This window comes from Miniopterus natalensis, chromosome 13 (genome assembly GCF_054644295.1).
Source record: "Miniopterus natalensis isolate mMinNat1 chromosome 13, mMinNat1.hap1, whole genome shotgun sequence".
NCBI lineage: Eukaryota > Metazoa > Chordata > Mammalia > Chiroptera > Miniopteridae > Miniopterus > Miniopterus natalensis.
The window spans coordinates 30,825,699-30,849,753 of NC_142093.1; the positions used below are offsets into that span (position 1 = coordinate 30,825,699).

Genomic DNA, 24,055 nt, shown 5'->3' on the forward strand with positions numbered 1-24,055 from the left:
TACAATTTTGGAATACTTTTCTTTAAAAATTAAAATGAAAATGGTGGCCTGCTATCATTTTTTTTTATAACTTTTTACTTGAGAAGTCGAATGATTAAGTTTTGACACATGCCTCTCAGGGTAGGGTTTTTTTCCTTTCAGAGATTTTTCAGGTAAAGGTTGCAGCCTGAATATGGGCAGTGTCATTATCCTAATATGTTGGAAGAGGAACCCATCCATCTTATAACAATAGCTCATTGCCTCCAAGGATCTTAAATTGTATAAAAGTAAATGTGAATTTGAAATGAGATTTTGAGAAAATGCAATTCAAAAATTATTCTAAGCTAGCTTTTAACATGTATTTATCAAATATATGTGTTCCCATCTAAGTAGAGAACTTTGATTTTTTTTTTTTTTTTAAGAATTGGTGCTAATAATATCCTTTCATTTGTGTGCTTATCTCCCACTTTCCCTCCTCTGAGATGCAAAAACAAGTGCCTTGAGCTTCAGGTCAATCTATAGGGTGTCCCCTCAAAATATATACACAGACTTTGAATAATTATAAAGGCCGTGTTTATTAAAAAACATTTCATTTTCAAAATTGAGCTATCAGCTGTTAAAGTGTGTGTACATTTTTGGGGGACACCCTGTATATCTGGAAGGGATAGGGAAAAACCTTCTAATTTAATTCTTCAGCTTTGATACGTAACACACTATTATTCCCATTTTATTGCTTACAAACTTTTTTAAAAAGCTCCCCAGGTAATTCTAATTGTGCGGCCACAGTTGAGAACCACTGTTAAAAATCAAACAACATGCAAGTTCCTCCTGAATCTATAGGAGTCACTTTTTCAGCGTTAGGATCTCTAGTCACAAATTGCCGCTCCTACACGAATGAAAATTATACACATAGAGGGAAAGAGATTCCATGTTATCACGTTTCTTTCTGTAACCTACTTCCACAGGGAATAAGACTTTACCGGGGCTTGAGAACAGAAGCCCTGACCAAGGGTTATGAATATGAAACCAGGACTGCCCTGGATGTCTCCCCCTCTCCTCCCCCCCTCCCTCCCCCACCTTCCACCTTTGATATAGCACAGGCACTGGTAAGGCAGGTGTTGACACACCGAGCCAGGCAAGTTACTCACCCACTCTCTTCCCTCACCATCATTTGCCAAATGGTGATAGGGATATGGTGGCTCTGAGAGTTAAATTAAAAGTAAAACATACCAGCATCTTGAAGGCAGGAAGTAAGTGTTTTATGATAAAGAATTAAGAATCACATTTTCTGCTTCAGGCCAAATGACAAAGCAGTAAATTTGTATTTTACTACTTTTGTTTTTGTCTACCGGAGGGATAGGTTAAAATGTCTATAAGTAGGTATATTATGCGTCTTAAAAACAAATGTAAGTGACCTTTAAATGAGCTGTTATTTGGGTTGTGAGTTCTCTATTACCACAAACACTTGAAAAAAAGTAATTCCCTCTGCTCACTCCCCTTCCTGTTACTTTTCCTAGATGACTATGATGTTAATACTTACATAAGCCTGGCCGGTTTGGCTCAGTGGCAGAGCATCGACCCATGAACCAGGAGGTCACGGTTTGATTCCCAGTCAGGGCACATGCCCGGGTTGTGGGCTTGATCTCCAGCAGGGGGCGTGCGGGAGGCAGCTGGTCAATGGCTCTTTCTCATCATTGATGTTTCTCTCTCTCTCTCCCTGAAATCAATAAAAAAAAATATATATATATATTAAAAAATACTTACATGAATAAGATCATAATTATATTGCAATAATTGTGGGAGAAGACCTTTTTGGGGACAGGGCACATACCCGAGAGCTTAACATTGTGCGTAGTGGTCACGGTGTAGTGAATGGGGAAACCTGTGTGGGTGTGGTCGGTGCACTTCACATAATCCCATCCACTGCTATGGCTCATCCTACTTTGGTCTCACAAAACTACATTTGCTTTTGTCTATTTCCTGGAAAGTAAATACATATTTACTCTGTGTATTTTCTTTAACTATAATTTTTTTTGTTATTTTAATTATTTGAAAACATCATTTGTAAACCCTAACCATTTACAATAGCACTTGCATATTTTACTGAACTGACAATTTATCATCTTTTATTGCTAAAGTACTAGTGAATTTACTGGTACTCTCCAAATAAAATAAACCTGGCAAGTTTTATTGGCCTTATTAAGTTATTAGTTGTGTGTGTGTGTGTGTGTGTGTGTGTGTGTGTGTGTCTGAACTGCAGTTTTTACATGGTCTGTCTCTAATGCCCTGGTCTAAAGTCCACCACTGAATTGCTTTACTTATTATTTTAAAAATGCATTAAAATGTATAAAAATTTAAAAGAAAGACATTTAATTTTCTTTTATAATCACAAGGTGTTTTTTACAAATAGAGATGCTTTTAATCATTTCACTCAGATAATTTATAATGTGCTCCTTTGTAGTCCTACAGTTTGGAGGCAATCTGTGTTTAAGTGAAATGGGCAGTGTACTTTTTGACTCAGGCACACTCAAAAGCGTTTCCTAAATACAGGACTTGCTTCTGGTTTTATGTAATTGTAATAACGATCCCACTATGATAATCTAACATTAATTTATGTGACACTGCAGCACTAAACCTTCCACCCTCAAAGAAAAAAGAAAGACCCAAGCTGTCCGTAGAGGAGGAAACTGGTTCTCCGGGATGTGCCTCATTCTCATGTCTTTGTCCCATTCCCAAGGCTGCATCTGTGAGTCTTCATTTTGATTAACAGCCTTTCTTAGGAAGTGGGAGGCAGAGACGAAGATGCTGAACTCTCTCTGAAGTGTGTGCTAAATGATTCACAACAGTGTGAATGAATCAATTTCTGCAAGCATTCCCAACCTTTTAAATATGTAGCCTGCCAAATCTTTGTTGGATTACATTCAATTAAAAAAAAAAAAAAAGCACCTTTTTCCTCGGCACCTTTTTTCACACAACCTACGAGCATGCAAGTCCTTTGTGTTTCAGCTGAATTTTACTTGTTCCAGAGAGAGTGTTTTTGAGAAGCATCTAATATTAATTTGTCTTTACATTTGAATGTGTTAAGGTCTGCCTCTTTCATTTTCATCATTGCTGCTTGGGTTTTAGTGGTCTCAAATGTTTATGTTAAAAAAGTACTAGAAATAAGAGAAACTGAGTTTTGGCTCATCCTTGTGGATGCACAAATATGTATCTTACATGACGGGGAGGAGGGATTGACTTATCCCAAATGAAAGTGAAATATCTTTTCCTGAGTGTTTCTCTATTACTTCTAGGGAAAATAAGTCAGCAACAAATACACCTAGGTAATTGTTTATTTAGGCAAAGGTTACTTAATTTTTTAGTGCATCACTGTAAATGATGAGAGTCCATTCTCAAAACTGATCTGAGACCCAAGTCTAATCTCCCAAATGGCATGATCCTATTTAGGGGAAGTTGGTGGCTATATTTCAAGGACAGTAACATAACACTCATGGCATTTTTTTTTTTTTTTTTTTTTCTGATGGCTGATGATGTTCTCCCTCCATAAAGGAGTATATTTCAAGAGAGGCATCATTGTTTTAGAGCAAGGAATTTGGTGACTCCTTGTGTGTAATTTAAAAACAGTCAAACCTATCATAACCCAGTTATCTAGGCTAGAAAAGGAGCTTGGTAGAAAGGATATTATGAATCACAGGTAAAATGGTCCAAAGACTTTGAGTTCACTGGAGCAGTGGCTTTCAAGGTCCAGTCTTCAGACACCGATACCAGAGTCACCCATTTAGCAATTAGATGCTTGCTGAAATGGGATTCCCAGCCTGTCCTCAGATTTACTGAGTCCAAGATGTGGATGTGAGGTCCAGGACCCTGTATGTTCACCAGGCTCTCCACACTGAGCTTGCTCAAGTTTGAGAACACTACTGTTGTGTTTTAATATTCCCTTTGACACCTCTATGAAGTGTTACAAGCAATCACCCCATCCCATTGCACAAGCAAGATATTCTGAGCATAAATTTGTTAAAATACTACATGGTAGGAAGAGAGGATTGGTTATCGGAAAACAGGGAGACAGATTGAATATTAGAAGAAATTATTTTCAAGAAATATCCCATGGAAACAAAAAGATTCTTATTAAGAAAAGAAAACTGAAGCCATATTAACTCATGAAGATTTGTGGTTTGGACACTACACCTTTGTATTTTCCGATAGGTCGTTCCTCTCACTTTCTTTTCTCTTCCCGCTCCCCTCTTTTCCTCACCTCCCCGGTAAGGTGCCGTACAATTTATTCGCTAAAAGTTCATTGAACAATTTTTTTGTGTGTGGCAAATAATCATGCTATTAATTAGCAGCACATTTTGGGGGGAGTTTTTCAAGAGAAGAATCTCAACAAAAACAATATTTAATGTCCCTAAATAGTTAATGGACAATATCAATGCATTTGTAACAATACAAGGATACAAGGTACTGTGATAAAGAAGAAAACTTATTTAAAGTGTTTTGGCTTCCCAGAATGATAAAATATTATTTTTCCTTTTTCATTTCACACTTTACATGGATGTGAATTTAGGTGTTGTTTTGTGTTTTGTTGTTGCTGTTATTGTTCAGAGAGCAGTGTTCAGCTCTCCCTGGATAAAAGTGTAATGAAAGTTAATGGTTTACAAAGCTGAGAAGTTCAGACGGGGTTTGGTTGGGGAAAGTTAGAGTTTCTGGTGGGTTACTATTATAAGAGTATTCCTTTTTTCTTTCTTTCATTGTATCTCTGGGGTAAGTTACAGTGTTTGAATGATAAACTTTCCCTGATATATGCCATACAAATTTCATTCTTGGAACAATTAAAGGCAAGAAACCCAGAGAAGCTCAATCACATGGCATTTGTCCTGCAGGTTTTAGGGACCTCCTCCCTCCCTCTCTGCTGCACACACACCCTTGATCTTTCCTTCATCTCCAATGCTCTCTTCATGCCTGCACCACAGGATCCACAGGACTATGCTTTTGTCCTTATTGTAATACATTTTTGTTTAGATAAATTATTTAACCTTTTTGAATCTCTGTTTCTTCACCTATACAAGAGGCTGTTTACCTCATAAGTTCAAATGAGATGTTGAATTTGAAATCTTTATAAATCTCTCCCTGTAGTATCTGCTTGCAAAGGGGTCTACCCTCTTTATCCTATGAACTTTCCTGTGTTTATTGTGGTATCCGTTTGGCATTTATCATCGCTACACTTGAATTATAAGGCAACCATTGCCTTTGGGCACACCATCTTCTTAACTAGACTTTGAGCTTTTTTTTTTTTAACATGTCTTTATTGATTTCAGAGAGAGGAAGGGAGAGGAAGAGAGAGAGAGATAGAAACATCAGTGATGAGAGAGTCATTGATCGGCTGCCTCCTGTGGGCCCCCTGCTGGGGATCAAGCCCAAAACCCCGGGCAAGTGCCCTGACCAGGAATCGAACCTCGATCCCCGGGATTATAGGTTGATGCTCAACCATTGAGCCACGCCCGGCCGGGCTAGACTTTGAGCTTCTTAAAGGCGGGTCCCATTGCTTAACCACCCTCCACAATAGTAATATGGGAGAATTTTTAATGTAGGTTTGTAGATTAACATGCTTATTTAGGACAACTTGTATCTGGACCACAAAAGTATAGAAGGAAAGATCATTTCAAACCTAGGTAATTCCAGATGTAAAATTGAAATAAGTTTGTGATTATGGCTGAAACAGAAACTTAGAAGCTGATGGTGATATATAGTAAACAGTGATCAAAAGCTTCTGGGAAAGGGAACTTTATATGAAAGTGAACAACCTCTAACCCAAATATATGTAAGAAATGAATGATTCTAGTATATTAGCAACGAGGTTCCAAAAAGTCATCTCCCAATTATTTGCCTTCTTCACATTTATCAAATTATAGCCAAGTAAAATATGCTTTTAAGAACATTTTCAATTTCCTTAGCAACCTTGAGTTTGTATTATATACCCTTCTCTCAAAACTTGAATATTTAGTTAGGGTATCTGGTGGGAAGTGTATGTCAAAATGATTAGAATCAGTAGATTAATTACAAAAGGCTATGTTATTAGGAGTTATTTATTAAGTTTCTAGTGGCTGGAGTTTATTTTTAAGTATATTCCATCATGCTTCAAGTTTATTTATAGACCAAACTTCTTAGCAAGTCTGGCTTTCATGATTTCACTCCATGCACTGGGCTTGTACAAGTGGTTATTGAACACCAGCCAGGATGATTCACTTTTCATCGCAAGATGGAAAACTTCCTTCAATATGGTTCTATCTTGAGCTATCTGTTTTCTACTGCTGGTTAAATATCAGCGACATAGAAGGTAGTGAGCATTCATCCCCAACACTTTAAGATAAGTTGTTCAGCACTGTTTAAAAATCTGAAACTTGGGATTGTGATGAAAAAAATACAAGTGGACCATATCACAATAAACCAAACGTACTCGTTTCTCTCTTTCACCTCCCACCGATAACTCTATATACAGAGATGGGGCAGAAAAAGAAATTGTGAAAGACCCAGAGGAATGCCCCAAACAGCCTGACTATTTCTACTAGAGTTGGCGTTTATCTCCTTTTAAAACAATCCATGGATTAGGTGTGTTTCTGAGCTGAAATTTAGGAGATGAGAAAAGATAGGATATTTGGAATGTCATATATAGGGAAGCATTTCTGTCAGACATTATTGAAGCTGGAAAAGAATGAAATTGAAACAAAGAACAGCTGCTACTTTAACTCATTTTAAAAAACATAATGGTCTTTACTTGCTGGCTTGAAATACAGTATTTTCAGAGAAGAGAAAGTGCTAATCTAAGAGGGAGAAACTACAATGGTTCACTATGTAAAGATATGAAATCAGAAATATTTTAAAGTTTTTTTTTTTTTTTTTCACTATCTGGTAGGCTAGGTATTTTGTATAAAAATGGTTTTATTTATCAGGTGGTGAATATTTCTCACAAATTGCAATAAAGAGAATAAAATCGGCTTGTCACTAAAGATTTTTTTTTTTTATTGACATCTTTAGCTTGTCTTCATGCCAGTAATTAAATTGCTAATTATGTGTTTCTGTTACCGTGGTCACGCTTTTATTACATAATTGCTTCAAGTTTTGCTCAAATCACTAACAATATTTATTTAACCTTTTTGTACATTAAATAAATTTTAATATATAAAAGCTTTGGAATGAGTTCATTGACTGTTTTGATTAGCAAAAATCAAAGGAATTCTAACCTTTCTTGTAGTTATATGGGTTGGGTCATATTTTCAATGAGATTGCTGATAATTATTAATTCAAGCCATAGCAGTCATTGAAAGACCAATTGAAATAGCACAGAAAAATTACAAAGAAAACTTTTCAACATGCCAGTGTCCATTCTAAACAAATTAAAATGATTTTTCTGGAGGTAATTGGAGATGTAAGATTAACAACTTGATTCTTAATATGTGCCCCATATTTTTCCAAAAGACATTTGATTAACTTGTGGGTAATTCAGTTACCAAGCCTCCCCTCCCCTTTTGAATGTAGGCGTAATTTTTGTCAGTGTTTCAATGTATTCATGATTTTGTTTTCTCATTTGTTTATTTTATGCAAACCATAAGAGACATTTTTCTCAGTGAAGATTGCCTCTTTATTTTATTTTGAAATATTTGTATATTTATTTCATTAAATGAGATAATGCTTTTTCTTATTAACATAATTTCCAGTACATTAAACATATTTCTCCACAGACAGAAGAGAGGAATCAAATTAAATGACAGCTAAATCACTCGCAGCAATTTCAACTGTTAAAAGAAATAAGTGTCTCTGTTTTCTTTGTGATCACAAGATGTGCTGTAAAGGGAAATGAAATACTAAAGATAGAAGGGAAAACATAAAGAAATAATGACTGACTTATTGCAGCAATACCATGGAGAGAAGAAAAATTCACTACAAATAAAAGCTAAAATAATATAGTGGATTTGAAAGTTACAAAACTCATTTCTTATTGATGAGTTCAGTGGAAGCCTAATACTAAGTAAACTGATGAAAAAAAATCAATGCAATAAACTATGAATGATGAAAGTTGAAATAAATACTTTGCGTATGGAGGACCATCATTCTAAATGTCTTTAATTTTTTAATAATTCATGTCTTTATGTTTATATAAAAAAAAGGAGGAATTATTGCTTGGTAGACTCAAAATGCATGTAAAAAGCATCTACTAGAATTCCATATGTAGTAATAAGTCCAAACAGTATCGGTGACCTTATGATTTTTAGTATCATGCCCTGACTTTGACAGAAGTGCATTAGGGGGAGGTGGCCCTGCTTTTAAAGATGGTTCTTACGAATGATGCTGGTGCATTTTTACAGCACAGCAACTCCATCAAGGATAAACTGCTTTCCAAGAAGAATTAATATTTGGACCCTAGAAAGAACAAAACTCTGAATATGTATTATATATGTATATATGTATGTATGTACATAGTATGCTTATGAATATTCTGGGGGACATCCATGACGCTTTTTGACAGCATTCAGCATTGCCACACACACATGCATATGCATACAAACCTCTGTGTATGTAGGTATTTGTATTTTTTTAATGCTTGCCAGATTGTTAGTGTGTTCGAATCAGAGCATTACCTGGATCTGTGTATTTGCAAGTGGGCTTATGCACTCATTTTCTCTTTTCACACATCATTAAAAATAACTAGTTAATTTAATCAATTCAATCAGAAGGCAGTCAATTCGGTATGGGGAAAAAATCACTTGAGCCACTTTTGCTGAATTGATTTTGACTGAATTAACCTTCTAATACAGTTGATCTTGAAGCCCTCTCTTGGCCAAGTCCTGCCTTGCTCTCCCGGTCCTGTCCCGCGGTCGATGTGAAACCCTAACCCTTCACTGTCTCTTTCCCTTTGGTCCTTCCCACCCTTTCTTTTGTTTTTTGGGGGGGGGGGGGGGGACTTTTTCTTTTCTCCTTCCCTCCAACATGTTAAGAAGCCTCTTCCATCTGCCCCTTTCTTCCCACTCACTCGCCCCTTTAACCTGCCCCACTGGGGGAAACAACCCCACAACACATTCTAAATCTGGGTTTTCTTTTTCTGAATTGCAGAGATTTGAAACTATTGCTTGGCTGAAAACACCTGGCTGCCAGTCTAGACTGTGACTCTAAAGGTAATAATTGTGCTTTTTTCCCCTCTTTCTCCCTCTCAGTGTAAGCTTCTGGGCCGCCTCTGGATTGCTTTCTCAGCGCCCAGCTTCGCGGGGCGTGCGTGACCTGCGGTCACCGCGTTCCGGGCGGCGTGGGGGCGGGTGGGGGGACCCTCTTAACGTCAGGAACCCTTAGGGTTGCCCGCTTTGGAAATGCTCCCTCTTATCTTTCCTTCGGATGCGTGGGACAGGGCAGAAGTGCAGGCCGCGCAGGGGATTTTGAATCATGCGTGAAGCTGACAGTGCGCCCGAGGGCGAGCGCGCCCGCAAACAGCCCGCTGCCCGGGCAGGGGCGCCCTGGCGCGCGGGGCACCGCGCAGGGACCGTGCGGGCGAGGCCGGGGTTCCCGCGCTCGGGGCTCGCTCGGGCGCACACGCACGGAGACGAGTTCGTATTGAAATTATCGTCTAAAGCCGATTTGCTCTCAAAGGGATTTCGCCCAGGTGACGGGGCTGCCTGCGGGCGGCGGGTGCGGTTTGCGGGCGGCGGGGCCAGCCCGCTGTGGAGTGGCGTAAAGCAGGGCGGCGGGAGGAACGCATGTGATGCTCGGGTGGGGCCCACGGCTCGGTCCAGGGGCCGCATTCTGCACCGTGAAGTCTGGCCACACCCTCAGCAGCGCGCGGGCCTCGGGTGCGGGGTCTGTTCCTGGCCCGCACCCAGTAGGGTGCGGGAGGCTGCTGGTGAGAGGCGCGGTGAGGGGGCTGCTGCGGGCGCTGTCCCGGGCGCTGCGGGGCTCCTCCTGCTCTAGCGGAGCCACCCACCGGTTGCTGCTGTGAGGAATTGCCACGGCGGGGACACTCACACACACGCAGTCACACACACACACACAGTCACGCACACACACAGCCACACACACAGCCACACACACAGCCACACACACACACAGCCACACACACAGCCACACACACACACACACACAGTCACACACAAACACACACACTCAGTCACACAGTCACATTCACACACATTCACACTCACACACGTATCACACACAGTCACACACAGTCACACAGTCACACACATTCACACACATTCACAGTGACACATTCACACACTCACAGTCACACACACTCACAGTCACACACTCACACACTCAGTCACACATTTACACGCACTCACACATTCACATATTTACATACATACAAACATACACACACTAACACACAAACATGCACTTACACACACACACTCAAACACACAAATATACACACACTAACACTCATAACACTCAAACACATTCACACACACATTCATACACACAAACTCAGAACACACACACACACACTCACACACGTGGTTTTGAAACCGATTTCGCTCTCTCCTCCCAGGAGGCGGCGCGGGGTGAGGCCCCTGGGAGCTGAACAGCTGGCCCGCCCCCCCTCTGCCCGGAGCCGCGCACCGCGCGCCTCTCGCCCTGGCCCCGGCCCGCGCCCCGGCCCGCGCGGGGAGGCTGGCTCTAGGGGGGGCGCCCTGCCCGAGAGCCCGGCAGGGCGGTTTAAAGGAAGAAATCGGGGGGTGGGGAGCGAGGCCTTCGCCGCCGGCCTGGAGGGTACCTTCCCTGGGGAACCCTGCCCTGCGGCCCGACCTGGAGCCGACGCGACTCACACGCGGGCACACGCCGCCTAGTAGTAGATGCTGCTTTACATCTGAATTATGCTTATGTCTTTGCATTATCTGCCAGTTTGCGTTTGCGTCCAGAGAAAAGAAAGAAAGAGGCAGCTCGCTCGGGAAGGGTTGAGGTCCTGAGGACCCAGAGAAGGCGAGGAAAGGCTGTTCCGAGCAGGCCTGAGGCTGCCGACTCCTCCGACCCCTCCGCCGAGCCGGCCTCCCGCAGCTCGGGGGCGGGGCGGGGTGTGGTGGCCAGAGCCTTGCAGCTCAGGTGGTGGTTGACTGATGGCAGAAGAGGAGACATTGCTGGGATGAGGTAATGCCAGTGGGTAAACCACAAGGAGCAGAAATTAGTTGATTTCTTGCTACATGTCCTGCTCAGCCAATAAATAATCTAAACATAAGGAGAAGCTTTCCTGTTAGAGCTCATGCTGTCCCTCCCGTTGACTCATGTCTCTATATTCAGATGTATTCTTAGCTAATCAGCGCGCCTATCCGCTGTGGAAAAGGCAGGCCAATCACAGTAAGGACAGTGTAGGAGATGTTAATAGGAGAGAGAGAGAATACCTGCGTATCTTCGTTATGAAAATTGGGATATTTAGTTATTTTCCCCAGGCCTAAGATTATTTTTGTGTCCTTAAGACTCCCACTTTAATCATGTATTTAAAACAACAACAATAGAACCTCTTGCAGTTACTAGTGGCCTATACAGAAGCTTATTATGGGCTAAATGCTTATGTTCTGTCCAAATCCATACGCTGAAGCCCTAACCCCTCAAAGTGACTGTATTAGGAGGCGGGGCCTTTGGGAAGTAATTCCCTTTAGATTTGATTGAGACTCAAATGATAGGATTAGTGCCATTATAACAGGAGGAAGAAAGAGGAGCACCACTGAGGAAAGGCCATGTGAGGACGAAGCTGGCAGGTGGCTCCCTACAAGTCAGGAAGTGGGTCCTCACCAGATGCAGAATCCATCTGCACCTTGGTCTTGGATTTCCCAGCCTCCAGTACTGTGAAAAACAAATTTCTGTTGATTAAGCCACCCAGTCTATGATATTTTGTTATGGCAGCCCTAGCTGACTTCAAGATAGTGCTCGATAAATATTTTTTATCTAATAATTATAATAACCATAGATACTTATATAATGCCCACTGTATACTAGTGCTGGACAAAATGTAATACTTTCCTGAATTGTCTCTATTACAGACTTATTTCCTGCTTTTAGAGGTAGAGCTAGGAGCAGGTTCCTTAAAAAAAAAATTTAAGTGGGTTTTGATACAGAGTTGGTCGGACTCACAATGCATGGACAAAGCCCAAAAAGGACTTAATGTCACTTCCTGTCCTCCAAAGACCCAGAGATCCTTAGTCAAAATATAGAGTAATGAGCCAGAAGTACAGTGTGAAAGAGGGGCTGGGGTTTTCTGAGAACCCGAGGGTCCCTAGGAACCCAGCTTTTTTATCCCCTGGCCAATCTCAGCTTGTGCAGTTGAGGGGCACTGACCAGGGCTTTGTCCTCTGGTCTCTCAGAGGGAAGGGCCACCAGGCTTTCCCTTTGTCTACTGGAGACAGTGGCTCTGAGTGTAGGAGTCCCAGACACCTCAGGGGCCACTGGAAAGTCAGAGCTGGGCTGCCAGACAGAAGTTGCCCACACATCTTTTAAAAATGTGTCGCTAAGTGCCAAACTCATTCTTTGATTAAGCTAAGTGTTGCCAGCAACACTCAGAATGCTGTGCTGTAATCAACTTGCATCAGCCCACACGTTGCTCTTAAGGCCCTCAGGCTCAACTACTGTAGAAATAGTCTGGTGACCAAGGAAATAAATGTATCTAACGTTTTAAAGTGGCATTTCCTTAAGGGACCCTGGGCTCCATAAAGGAGGTTGTTCCATGAAAATCTAAATCAAGACACAGCCCTTCCTTTTGAGAGAAATTTGGGAAATAGGGGAATACTTTGAGCTGCATACAAAAGCAAGGTGTTTGAGCTAAGTAATAATGCAGATGACACTGTTAATGTTTATTGGACATTTTCTCTGTGGGAGACACTACACGAAGCTCTATATAGTTCTTATTTCATTTAATCTCTCTGTAATCCCATGAGATGGGTGTGTTATCTCAAGTTTACAGATGAACAGAGCAGTTAAAAGGATTGCTGGGATTCAAACCCAGGCGTTTGGGCTCCATTGCACTCTATGACAGTGGTTGCTGTATTTGGATGGTAATAATCATTTGGAGGAGTTTTAAAAAATAGATATTTTCATATTGTACATAAAAATAAATTCCACAAGTATTAAAAATCTGAACTTTAAAAACCATAAAACTAACACGAGATGTGATTTTTAAAAATAAATTTTAGTTGACAAAGATCGTTCTAAGGAACAGACCAAAAAATGTCTATATGTTTGCATTATACAAAGTTGAAAGTCAAGTAGAGAGAGCTGTTAGAAATCAGAGAAAAAGGTAAATCACACAATACAAGCAGTTCCTAGAAGACATGAAAATGCCTTATAAACATAAAATGAAGCTGAGGATGAAAATTAAAAATAAGATTTTAAAAATACATTATATTGGTAACATTTTAAATTATGAAAAATATTTAACATCAATGGCTTGTGGAGAAATGGGCCTGCTTCCACTTTATGTAGGTGAGAGTGGAAAATTATATAGCCTTTGGAAGGACAATTTTTCAGTATCTATTAAATTTTTAAGTTCATATATCATTGATACAGAAATTCCATTTCTAGGAATCTATACTGTAAAAAACCACTTACATGTAAATAGTATATAGTATAAGGATGTCCATAGAAACATTTTTTTTTGTTTTGTAAAACTAATTAGTTAGGGACAATAGTAAAACTAAGGAAAGGCTAAAATATTTATGATTATTTATGCCATGGAATACTAGATAGCCATTAGAAATAATAAGAAATGTAGATAGTTTTAGATAGATCTGGATATAAATCAGAATAGCATGAAGTGAAAATGTCAACTCACAGAACAGTATGTGAAGTCCAATTTGGGTTATGTAAAACGCATACACAAATACATTAAAAGCGAATACATGAAGGGTGACAGACTCCACATGGTGATGTATGTAGGAAGATCGTGAACTCACCTCCTCCCACGGACACACTGCGTCTACAGCTACATATGGAGCAATTCCCTCTTTAAAAAATGGCAAGACTGGCTGAGTGAGGACTACACAGTGAGCCAATGAGAAGAAAACTTCATTGAAGCAGGTGGAAGTGGTTGGGACACAATCCTGCCCATACCCACCCCCCCCCCCCCCCCGTAGTAAAACTGTGAAGACTATAGAGACATCTGTATAGAGGGGCTAGCAAAAGCATTCTTTCGTGTTCTTCCTTGCATTATTACATAGTGTGTTGATTTTTAGCCATAAGCATGTATTTCTTTTTCATTTAAATTTTTATAAACTGACTCTCCCCATCATAGTTATTGAAAATATTATTGACTTGAGAAATTTTACATTCACAGATAAAAAGATGTGCATGAATAAAAAGATGGATCATGGACCGAGGCTTTATTGATGATAGGTTTTCTCTCTGCTTTTTCATGGCTTTTTGTTTGTTTGCTTGTTTTGTTTTTTGCCAAATATTCCATAGTGAGTACCCATTGCTCCACCCAAATTGTACTGAATAAGAATCCCAAAGGTTGGGACCCAGGGATCTGCATTTTATGAAGCTCCCGAGATAAGTCTGGTAATTAGTTGAGTTTGAGAACAACTGGCAAAGGCTACACATCTCCAAAGGATTGAAAGGCAACATGGACCTTAGAATTGGAATGTGCCTAGAGAAGTGACTTATATAAAAGTGATTTACTTTCTTGAAGGTATATCTGGAGAACATAATTGCACCCTTTACGTTTCATGAAGACTGAGTCAGTACTCCTTTTTGGCTCCCGGGGTCCCAGCCTACTGTGGTGATGCTATTATTTGGTGTGTTTTGCATACCTGCTGACTAGCCTATACTTCACACTGCTATTTATATTAACTGCATATGGTGGCTGCTCTAATTTTAAACTCAACACTTTTTTTTGAGTATGTGTTTAATTGTTTACAGAATAACCAGTGGGATGGTATTAGAAAACCCACGGCTGGTTCTTCGCCTCTCCTTGCTTCTGCCTCTTCCTATTTTCTTTTTGTTTGGGATACATCACCTTTTCAGGCTGTTGAGCTCTTGAAAAAGAGACATGATTACATTTCATATCCAGGCGCCTTCTTTTCCTGTATCTATCATTGGAAAGGAAGGGCCAGATGTGCGTGTTTTTAAAGGAACCTTGAATTAATCTACATAACTTTGAACAATCATGTCTGCCTGCCATCATGTCTTTCTGACATGCCAGTATGCACACCAAATGTTTGTCCACTTAACAATGAGACACTTATTTTTGCATTCCCAGACCTACTGATATTTGCTTAGAATGCAATTTCCTCTTTATGAATGTGGGATGGGATCCATTTTCCCTCGTCCGCTCAATAGTTTTATACTGATCCATTCTGCTTTTTGCCCCTATGTATTTCTTATTTTGGAGGTCAAATTATGGGTGAACTGTTATATCCCCCTATGGCTACTAAAGCAATACTCTTTGGAGAAAAACATAAAATATAAATTTGTGGCTTGTCTGTATCTTGAGCTTCTTCTTTTTTTTTTTTGCATTTCATATTTTGGAAGCTCAATTAAGCTGGAGTTCCTAACCTTTTGGTCACAACATATACCCCTGGCTAAGTTTGTCTTCCTACAGAATTAGCTACAATAATGAGAATTGTTATAAAGGGGAGAAAAGCTCTTCAATAATTAGGATTCATCTACAACTAGAGCATTTTATTAATTACACATTGTAATCACATGGATAGTCACAAAACCATTCGTGCAAGTCTGTATTTAGAGATTTGTAGACAGAAGACTTAACGTAAACATAGAAATGTTAAACCCACTCAACTGTAACCTGCAAAGAAGATAACAAGAAGGATTCTGTTCTCTGTATGATTTGTGAACAATGCTAAGTAAATATTCATCATTAATATATAATAACTGTTGCTTTTGGCAGTTCACTTTTCATTTAATTTGATAATGTGTCCAGTAAATGAAGTGGTACAGGCTACAGTGTTTTACCAACACAATTGCATATTTTCAATCATTGTTAAATGAAGGCAGCTCAAGGCAAAGCTTTAACCCCCACTAGTTTTGTGTGTGATAAAAAGAGAAGGCGCTATCAATCTTTATTGTCTGTCTCGCTTACTGTAATTGCATTCAATAGTCCACTGATTCTGTTGTCTGTGCTAATGTCAGAAACAGAGGAGAGCCAGATGCTCAGACTTGATCATATGCATCCAGTGGCTACTTTGATAAGTTGGCAGCAAGTCGCTGGGTTTGATGATAAATTGTTAACGCTATAGATTATGAACAGCTGAACACTGCAAGTGTACATGGAGGAAACTTCTTACCTTGTTTTAAATCTGGCATCATGATGCTAGCTAAAGGGCATGTCATGTATTATTCAAATGCATCTTGCACTGGAAATGTGCCAATGACTCATTGTATCCCTATGAATAGTAAAAGCAACAACAACAACAAAAATCCACAGTGATTTGAACATGACATTAATGGTCCCAGGATTATGAAAAGCATTTTGAAATACTGTTTAATAGTTTTGATTATCTAATTCAGCAAGAAGAAAGCTTCTGAGTTGTATTCACGTTTAATTCATATTAAATCGTGCTCTGAGTGGTCATTTCTGTTATATTAGCTCATAATGAGGATGTTTTCTAAAAACAAACTGGTTTTTCATGGTTAAAACCCATGGCAATTTGCTTGTGAAGGAACATAAATTGGAGCCGGGGGGCAAGAAATATGTTGAAATTTTTGCCAAGATTTTGTCTCACATAGATGCTGCCTCTGCTGAGACGCATGTGATATAGGCCATTGTACAGAGTATACAATAAGCCTTACTTCTGTTGAGCTCATGTGACAGTTGTAAAAGTTCAGGTTGTGGTTCTTAAGTCATTGGACAACTAGGAAAGTTGTTCAGAAAGGCTGAGATGACCATGAACTGTGTAACAGTCTCATGCTAGAGAATGCTGAGCTGTTGACCACATTTTAAATGGGAAAATTCTAAATGCAACCAGATGAAGAATATATTGTTTTTAATCATTAGAGGAATTGCTCTTGAAGTCTCTGATCATTATATGGTGTAGTTTCCCTAAAATAAACACATGTAGGAAGAAATGCTGTTGGATTTAAGGATCAGGACAAAAAAAGTCTCTCACCTAACTCATAATCCTTTATTAGATAACGGAAATTTTGTTATACACAGTGTATTCCTTTTTGCTTGTGCTGCCAGGAAACTCAAAACTTCAATCTTAGTAAATTTTTTTAAATGAGTTTTCAGCTATGATTATTTTTTTAAATTTCCCCTTCATTCTTTTCTTGTCACTTTAGCTTGTTTTTCTCATCTCTCTCTTCTTGGCAAGATGGGTATATAAGGTAAATGAATAGCAGAGAAAATTAAGGGGTGGGGGACCACAAACTTTACCAAGGAGTTTTAAGGGTGGAGTCCTGAGGTATATCACTGTGTCACCAAAACACAAGGACCAAAAAGTCTCTAGAAATGACCAGTGTGGGATTCTTGCTGACACTGGGAAAGTCACGTAAACCTCTCTTAGCATCAGTTCCTCATCTTAAAAAAGAAGTGACATTATAAAAGCATTTAATTTATCAGATTCTGGTGAGGATTGCATTAATTAATGTCGTGTCTATGTAAAAATGTCCAAATTTATAGAGAATTTTTATAAGTTTATTTGAGCCAAAACTGACAACAAAGCCATAAAGCATGATCTCAGATGCTCCAGAGAATTATGGCTTTACAGTTTTTTTAATACATTTGGAACTAAGGAGGGAACTTAAGGAAGATTACATGAAGATAGGAGAAAGCAAAGTGGAGATTGCATTAGAGGATAGTTAACAAGATTATGTGCTCTCTTGAGGGTGGTAATGCTTCTTAGGGGTCTGCAAAAGAGGATTATTTTGGCTTTTCAAAGGACTTTGATGCTCAAGAACAATGGACATTAACTTGCTTAAGGCAAAGATAAACGTTTTGCTAAAGAAATTATATGCCTGGGGCATGACTACTCACCATGACCTGGCCAGTTAGGAATTCATGACTAGCTCACCCTGTGAGGAGCCTTTTGGTTAGATTTATTACAGCACCCCTTTTTTTATCTAGTAAGCATTTAATGTTAGTAGCTATGATGATGATAATTTGCATGTGAACACTACATGGTAAAGACAGCACAGTATGACCCAGATGTTAGAGTTTACTTCTGATAGCATCTGAAATTGAGCTCAAATCTTAAACTAATCTCATCCAAGATTTGGTGTATTATGTTAAATTCTGTTTTAAGCAAGTTGATATGTAAGAATCGTGGTTTGCTCATTTTGTTATTTAAGAGATGCATTCTTCATTTTATAAAAGATGTTTAACTTTCTAAAACTATTTTCATTTTCTTTGAGTTATCAGGCTCTTAAATGTATACAGGATTTGCAAGAGCATGTTACTGGTCTAAAAAGTGAGATAGCGCTTCACTCCTGAGCCCCCCCCCCTGAATCTCTAGTGCTAGGGCTGATCTTTCTCTTGCCCTCTTAGTTTCCTCTGGCCTCGGGCCGCTCCTCTCCTGGCGTCTCCATCAGTCCCTGTATGTTGGAGCGCCCGCCCGTGCCATCTCTACACTGATGGCTGCCAAATTCCCATCTCTCCCGGTACTTAGTTCACTGCTATTTGACATCTCTCCTTAGGTGCGTAACAAGCGTCTAACACCTAGCTTGACTTCCCCCTGGACATCTCATTCCCCAGTCACTCCTATTTCAGTAAATGTTTCCACCATCTCAAGTTGCTCAAGCCGGAAACTTAGTGATTAGCCGGCCTCCCCCTCTTTGTCCACCCACCGGGGCAGTCCGTTGGGGTCCTGGGGCCTGTGTGATGCCATCTGTTTCTATCCATTTTTTCCTTCCCCGCCTCAGGCCGCTGCACCTAAACCACCCGCCACTCCCGCTTAGCCCACTGCAGTAGCCTCCTGGTCTCTCTGCTTCCCCTTTGCTTTCCTTACAATCGTGCTCTGTAAAGGGGTATTTTAAAAGCACAAATAAAATGACAGTGCTGACTTCTTCCTAAATCCCTCCAATGGCCTCCCATCATACTTAGGATTAAGGTCAACTTTTGTCCATGACGCCCTACTTTTCCAAAGTCACCTCTTCAGCACCCTCAATCCTGTTCTTCGGGCACATCAATGTTGCTCTTCCCCGGGGCCTTTGCATAGATGTTTTGCCTACTTGTAACACTCACCCTAGAGTTTTACAGGACTGGCTGCCTTATTTCATTCATGCCTCAGCTCAGACGCCACTTCACATAGGCTTTCGCACATGCATCTCCCACTGTTGCTTGTCTTTTGTTTTCTTCAAAGCTTATCATTATCTTTCTTCTTTATTGATTACTTTCTTCTTTATTTATTACTTTCATTACTTTCTTCTTTATTTATTTGCCTGTTTTCTGCATTCCACTACTAACATGCAAGCTTCACGGGAACGCAAAGGTTTTTATCTTGTTTGCCGCTAAGCATTGTGCTCAGCACGTTGGTTGAGCCTGTGGACTCTGGGATGAGATTCGCCAGGTTTGGCTGCCGCCCCTGTCATTGCAGCTCTGTGACTTCACACCAGTCGCGTCCTTCTCTGCGGCTCAGTCTTCCCATGTGAAAGTGGAGACTGTGTCAGCGTCTGCTCACACTGTCTTTGTGGGAAATAAAGGATACCATACATGTGAGATATCTGTGACAGGTCTGGCATGCAATAGTTTTCATCTGCTTTCCTCTTCACTTAGAGTGATACTTCCACATAGTTGATATTTAATAACTATGTGTTGAATAACATATGAAAAGATGTAGAACGATATCTTCATGTTTTGTGGATATTTTTTATTATCTATTTTAGCATTAATTTATGAAACGATCTTATAACAAATTTTTTACCTCATTAGGGTATTTAAAATATTTATAATGTTTACCCCAAGTGACCTATTATTAACAATTATTTTGTTATTTAAATTGCTAAATTGGATATACTAAATCTTGATACATTAGCTAATATTTGGCAAATTAGCTCACTCATCATAAATGGTAAATTGCTTGGTTATTTTTCTTAAAATTTTGAAGATTGACAACTATTTTCTCTTTATGTAAGCGTGACATTATTTGGAGAAAATTATAAAGTATGGTTGAACAAAATGAAAAATAAAAATAATCTGTAATTCCTGAATTTTTATATATATTTTTACTTCCAGACTTCTCTGTACACTGTCATTTGTATTTTGCTTGATATTAGCTGTCCGTGTTAGCCTGAAACAAAGGCTTGTGGAAGATGGTTTATTTGGGAAGTAATCCCAGGGAGATCACTTGTATTGCTATTGTTAACTGCATTTCTTTTTTGAAATTGATTTTTTTTCAGTGTTTGCTGCATGTATATAGAACCACAATTGATTTTTAAAATTGTATCCTAAGACCTTGTTAAACTTAGTAGCTTTTTTGTAGAATTTTCTATGTATACAATTATATTGTCTGAGAAAAAGGCCATTTTACCTATTCCTTTTCAATTTTATGTCCTTTATTTCTTTCTCTTGTCTTATTGCACTATGTAGGACCTCCAGTAAAATGAAGTTGTGAGAGCAGAAACCTTTGCCTTTGTTCCAATCTTGGAGGGAAAAAGTTCAATACATACTATTAAATATGATGTCTGTTATGGTTTTTAGCAGTTACCCTCTATCAGACTGAGGTAGTTCCCTTTACTTTCTAGTTTTCTGAGAGGTGTTTTTTTTTTAAATCATGAATGGATATTACATTTTGTCACCCCCTACCCCATGAATCTTTTGGGAAGATCATATGGCTTTCTCTTATATTCTGTTAATATGATTAATTTCACTGATTATTTTCAAACACAAAACCAGCCTTCCATGTATTAGTTATGATGTATTATACCCCATTGATTATGATGTATCATCTTTTGTATGTATTGTTGGATTCAGTTTGCTAATTTTTGTAGAGAATTTTTGTATGTTTATTCATTAGACGTCTCAGTCAGAACTCTTTTGTTTTTGTTTTAATTTTCTTGATAATATCCTTACCAGGTTTTGATGTCAAGTTATGCTGGCTCATAAAGTGAGTGGGAGATGAGTTTTCCTCCCCTATATTGAGAAAGAGTTTGTGTAAGATAGTTATCCTTTCTTTTTGAAATATTTGATAGAATTCACCAGTGAAACCAGTGGGGTTTGGAGTTTTCTTTGTGGGAAAGGTTCCATAAAAATTATTGAGTTGATATGGGGCTATGCAGATTTTCTGTTTATGTGTCATTTTTGGCAAATTGTGTTTTATAAGAATTATCTATTTCTTCTAAATTTTTGGATATGAGCATCAATTTATACATAATATTTTCTTAATAGTATTTCATTTTCTGTAGTGATATTTTCACTTTCATTTTTAGTATTGGTATTTTGTCATCTTTTTTTTTTTTTGGATCAGTTTTGGTCCAAGCTTATTAATTTTATTAATCTTTTAAAAACCAAATTTGTCTTTGTCACTTTTTTCTATTGCTCGTTTTCTATTTCATTGATTGCTGATTTTGTCTTCTATTATTTCTTTCTACTTGGGTTTAATTTATTTCTCCCTCTCTTTTTTTTTTTTGTCTTAAAACAGATCACTGATTTTATACCTTTTCTCTCCCTTTCTAATATAAACATAATACATATATTCCTTTCTAACCATTACCCAAACTGTATCCCACAATTATTGATTTATTGGTTTGTCATTAGTTTAGTTTGAATATTCCCTAATTAGTGTATTAGAGAATTACTGTGTTATTTAATTTTCAAATAACGGGGATTTTTTTAGGTACCTTATTTTTATTAGTTACAGGTTTTAATTCCATTGCCATAAAAATGCTCTGAAAGATTTGTTTATGGTCCACTGTATACATAGAAAGTATCATATTCTGAAGTTGTTGGGTGTACTGCTCTTTAAATGTCCATTAAGTCAACTGTGGAAGTATTCTATATTCTTACTGATTTTTGTCTGCTTGTTACATTAGTTACTGAGATAAGAGTGTCAAAATCTAAAACCAAGACCGTACATATTTCTCCCTTTATCCCTGTCAGGGTTTGTTTTGGGTATTTTGATGTTCCGTTGTCAGGTACATGTATAGTTTGTCATGTCATAACTTCCTGATAAGTTGCTAAAAAGCCACATTTTATAAAAAACAAATCTGGAACCACTGGGGAAACCAAAGTAAAAGTAGTCTTGAATTATGTAAACATTTGGATTTGCTGCATTATGCTTTCTGGACCTAAAAATGTGAGCTAGAGGTCCTTATTGCTAAAATTCTCTTGGGATTATGAATCTCTCTACAGTACTTTCATTCTAGAGCGTAGTAAGATTATATTTTGTAACTGCCACGTGTCATAGTTGAAATTTGAATAGTCACATCTATGAAGCACATAGAAAGCGTTTGCATTTTATAAGACTTTGTCCTAGACCCAGAAGGGAAAATAGTGGAGTACCTTTATGTAACATCAGCCTTGATCTAAACATCTGGATTTACTTAGCGATTAGTTTATCATGCTGAAGTATAATTAGAAGGCTAATTTGCTAATCATTTCTCTCAACTGTTGACATAATCATGGAAACACAGCCTTCCCACTTTGGAAATGTCTTACAGGCTGACTCCTTTTCTGAAAATTAAATCCCTCCTGCAGTGTTCCTGGCCAAGTACTCTGCCAGTCTGGAATTCAGCTCATGTTCTACAGTTGTGTAACCAAGTGAGGTAAGGTCTCCTGTCTCTTGGAGACCAGTTGCGCTTCCTGGAATAATAAATAACCCTCTCCCCACCTTCAGTGGGTTCCTTTGTCTCACTTTCTCTGAGTCTTCAAGATCTTGAACCTGTCACTGTCCCTTGCAGCACAGGACAATTGGTACTGAAAGCACAGTGCTTCACTGGTTTTCACACAAGAATACACCAGCTTCAGGCTTTTCATAAGTTTATGCATGTGTGTTCATGTGTGTTGTGAGGACAGGAGTGACAGAGGGGAAGGTGTCACATCGTGCAAACTGAAGGTCTTTTGACCATTTCTTTTCTACTCTCTAATAATAGTCCATTTACTTGAGGTAGAGGCGGGTTTCATTAAGAAAACTTTCGTTCACATTCAAAATCATCCCTGTCTCTTGTTCTGTTCTAATTTTATCAATGACAGTTACTTTCAACAAAGACTGTGCTCACCCTGAAAGAAATTCTGGTGAAATTTTTTTCCTCTCATCACAGATAATAATTGTCTTAAAAATATACATTAAATGTCCACCTCTGTATACTGAACAACACTACCAATTTGAAATAAATGGCCTACTAATTTGAATGTCTTACAAATGTATGGTAAGGATTAGTGATACATTTAAGTTATAAATATACTGAATGTGAATTGTTATCCAGGATGGCAGATTTTGCCCAGGTATAGTCATAGCACGATGCCAGCTTGGTAAAAGAAAATAACTATCTTGCAGGTTAGATAATGATAAATTACTGGGAAGTAAATACTCCTGTATTATATTCACATAAGTAGAGAATCAGTAGCTGGAAACACGTTGCCAGGTATGTGCCTTTTATTATCTTCCTTAATGGATATATTAGACTAATCTGTAATTAGCACTTTCACCTTCTAAGTGGAAATCCCTCAAAACACTTTCTAACATTAAATGAGTAACTACTGTAAGTCAAACACTGTGCTGCCCATGTGACTCAAAGTGTTCTTAGGGCCCTAGCTAGTTGAGCTCAGTGCTTAGAGTGTCGGCCCTTGGACCGAAGGGTTCCGGGTTCGATCCTGGCCAAGGGCACGTGCCTGGGTTGCAGGCATAATTCCCTGCCCGGGCCGGGACGCGAGTGTGGGAGGCAACCAATCGATCTGTCTCTTCCACATCGATGCTTCTCTCTCTCTCCCTTTCACTCTCTCTGAAAAGCAATGGAGAAAATATTCTTGGGTGAAGATTAAAAAAAAAAAAATTAAAATGTTCCTAGGAAACAAGATCATTTCTAAACTGGCATATTTCCCTCTAAAAAGTCTTTTAACAGAAAGAACAAAGACTAACATCTTACCTCAAGTTTAAATTGGACTAATTTTTGAATTACTGTAAATACATTATTAAATCTTACTATTAAGATGACTATT

The 24,055-nt window shown here is 38.8% G+C and overlaps 1 long non-coding RNA gene across 1 annotated transcript in view; it reads left to right on the forward strand.

Annotated features, from left to right (window-relative positions):
* Window positions 1-24,055, forward strand: part of LOC107528692 (uncharacterized) — a 392,472-nt gene that overhangs the window by 195,975 nt on the left and 172,442 nt on the right. Inside the window, exon 2 of the long non-coding RNA XR_015715553.1 lies at window positions 9,085-9,146. This is a non-coding gene — a long non-coding RNA (uncharacterized LOC107528692). The remainder of the gene's footprint in view (window positions 1-9,084; window positions 9,147-24,055) is intronic.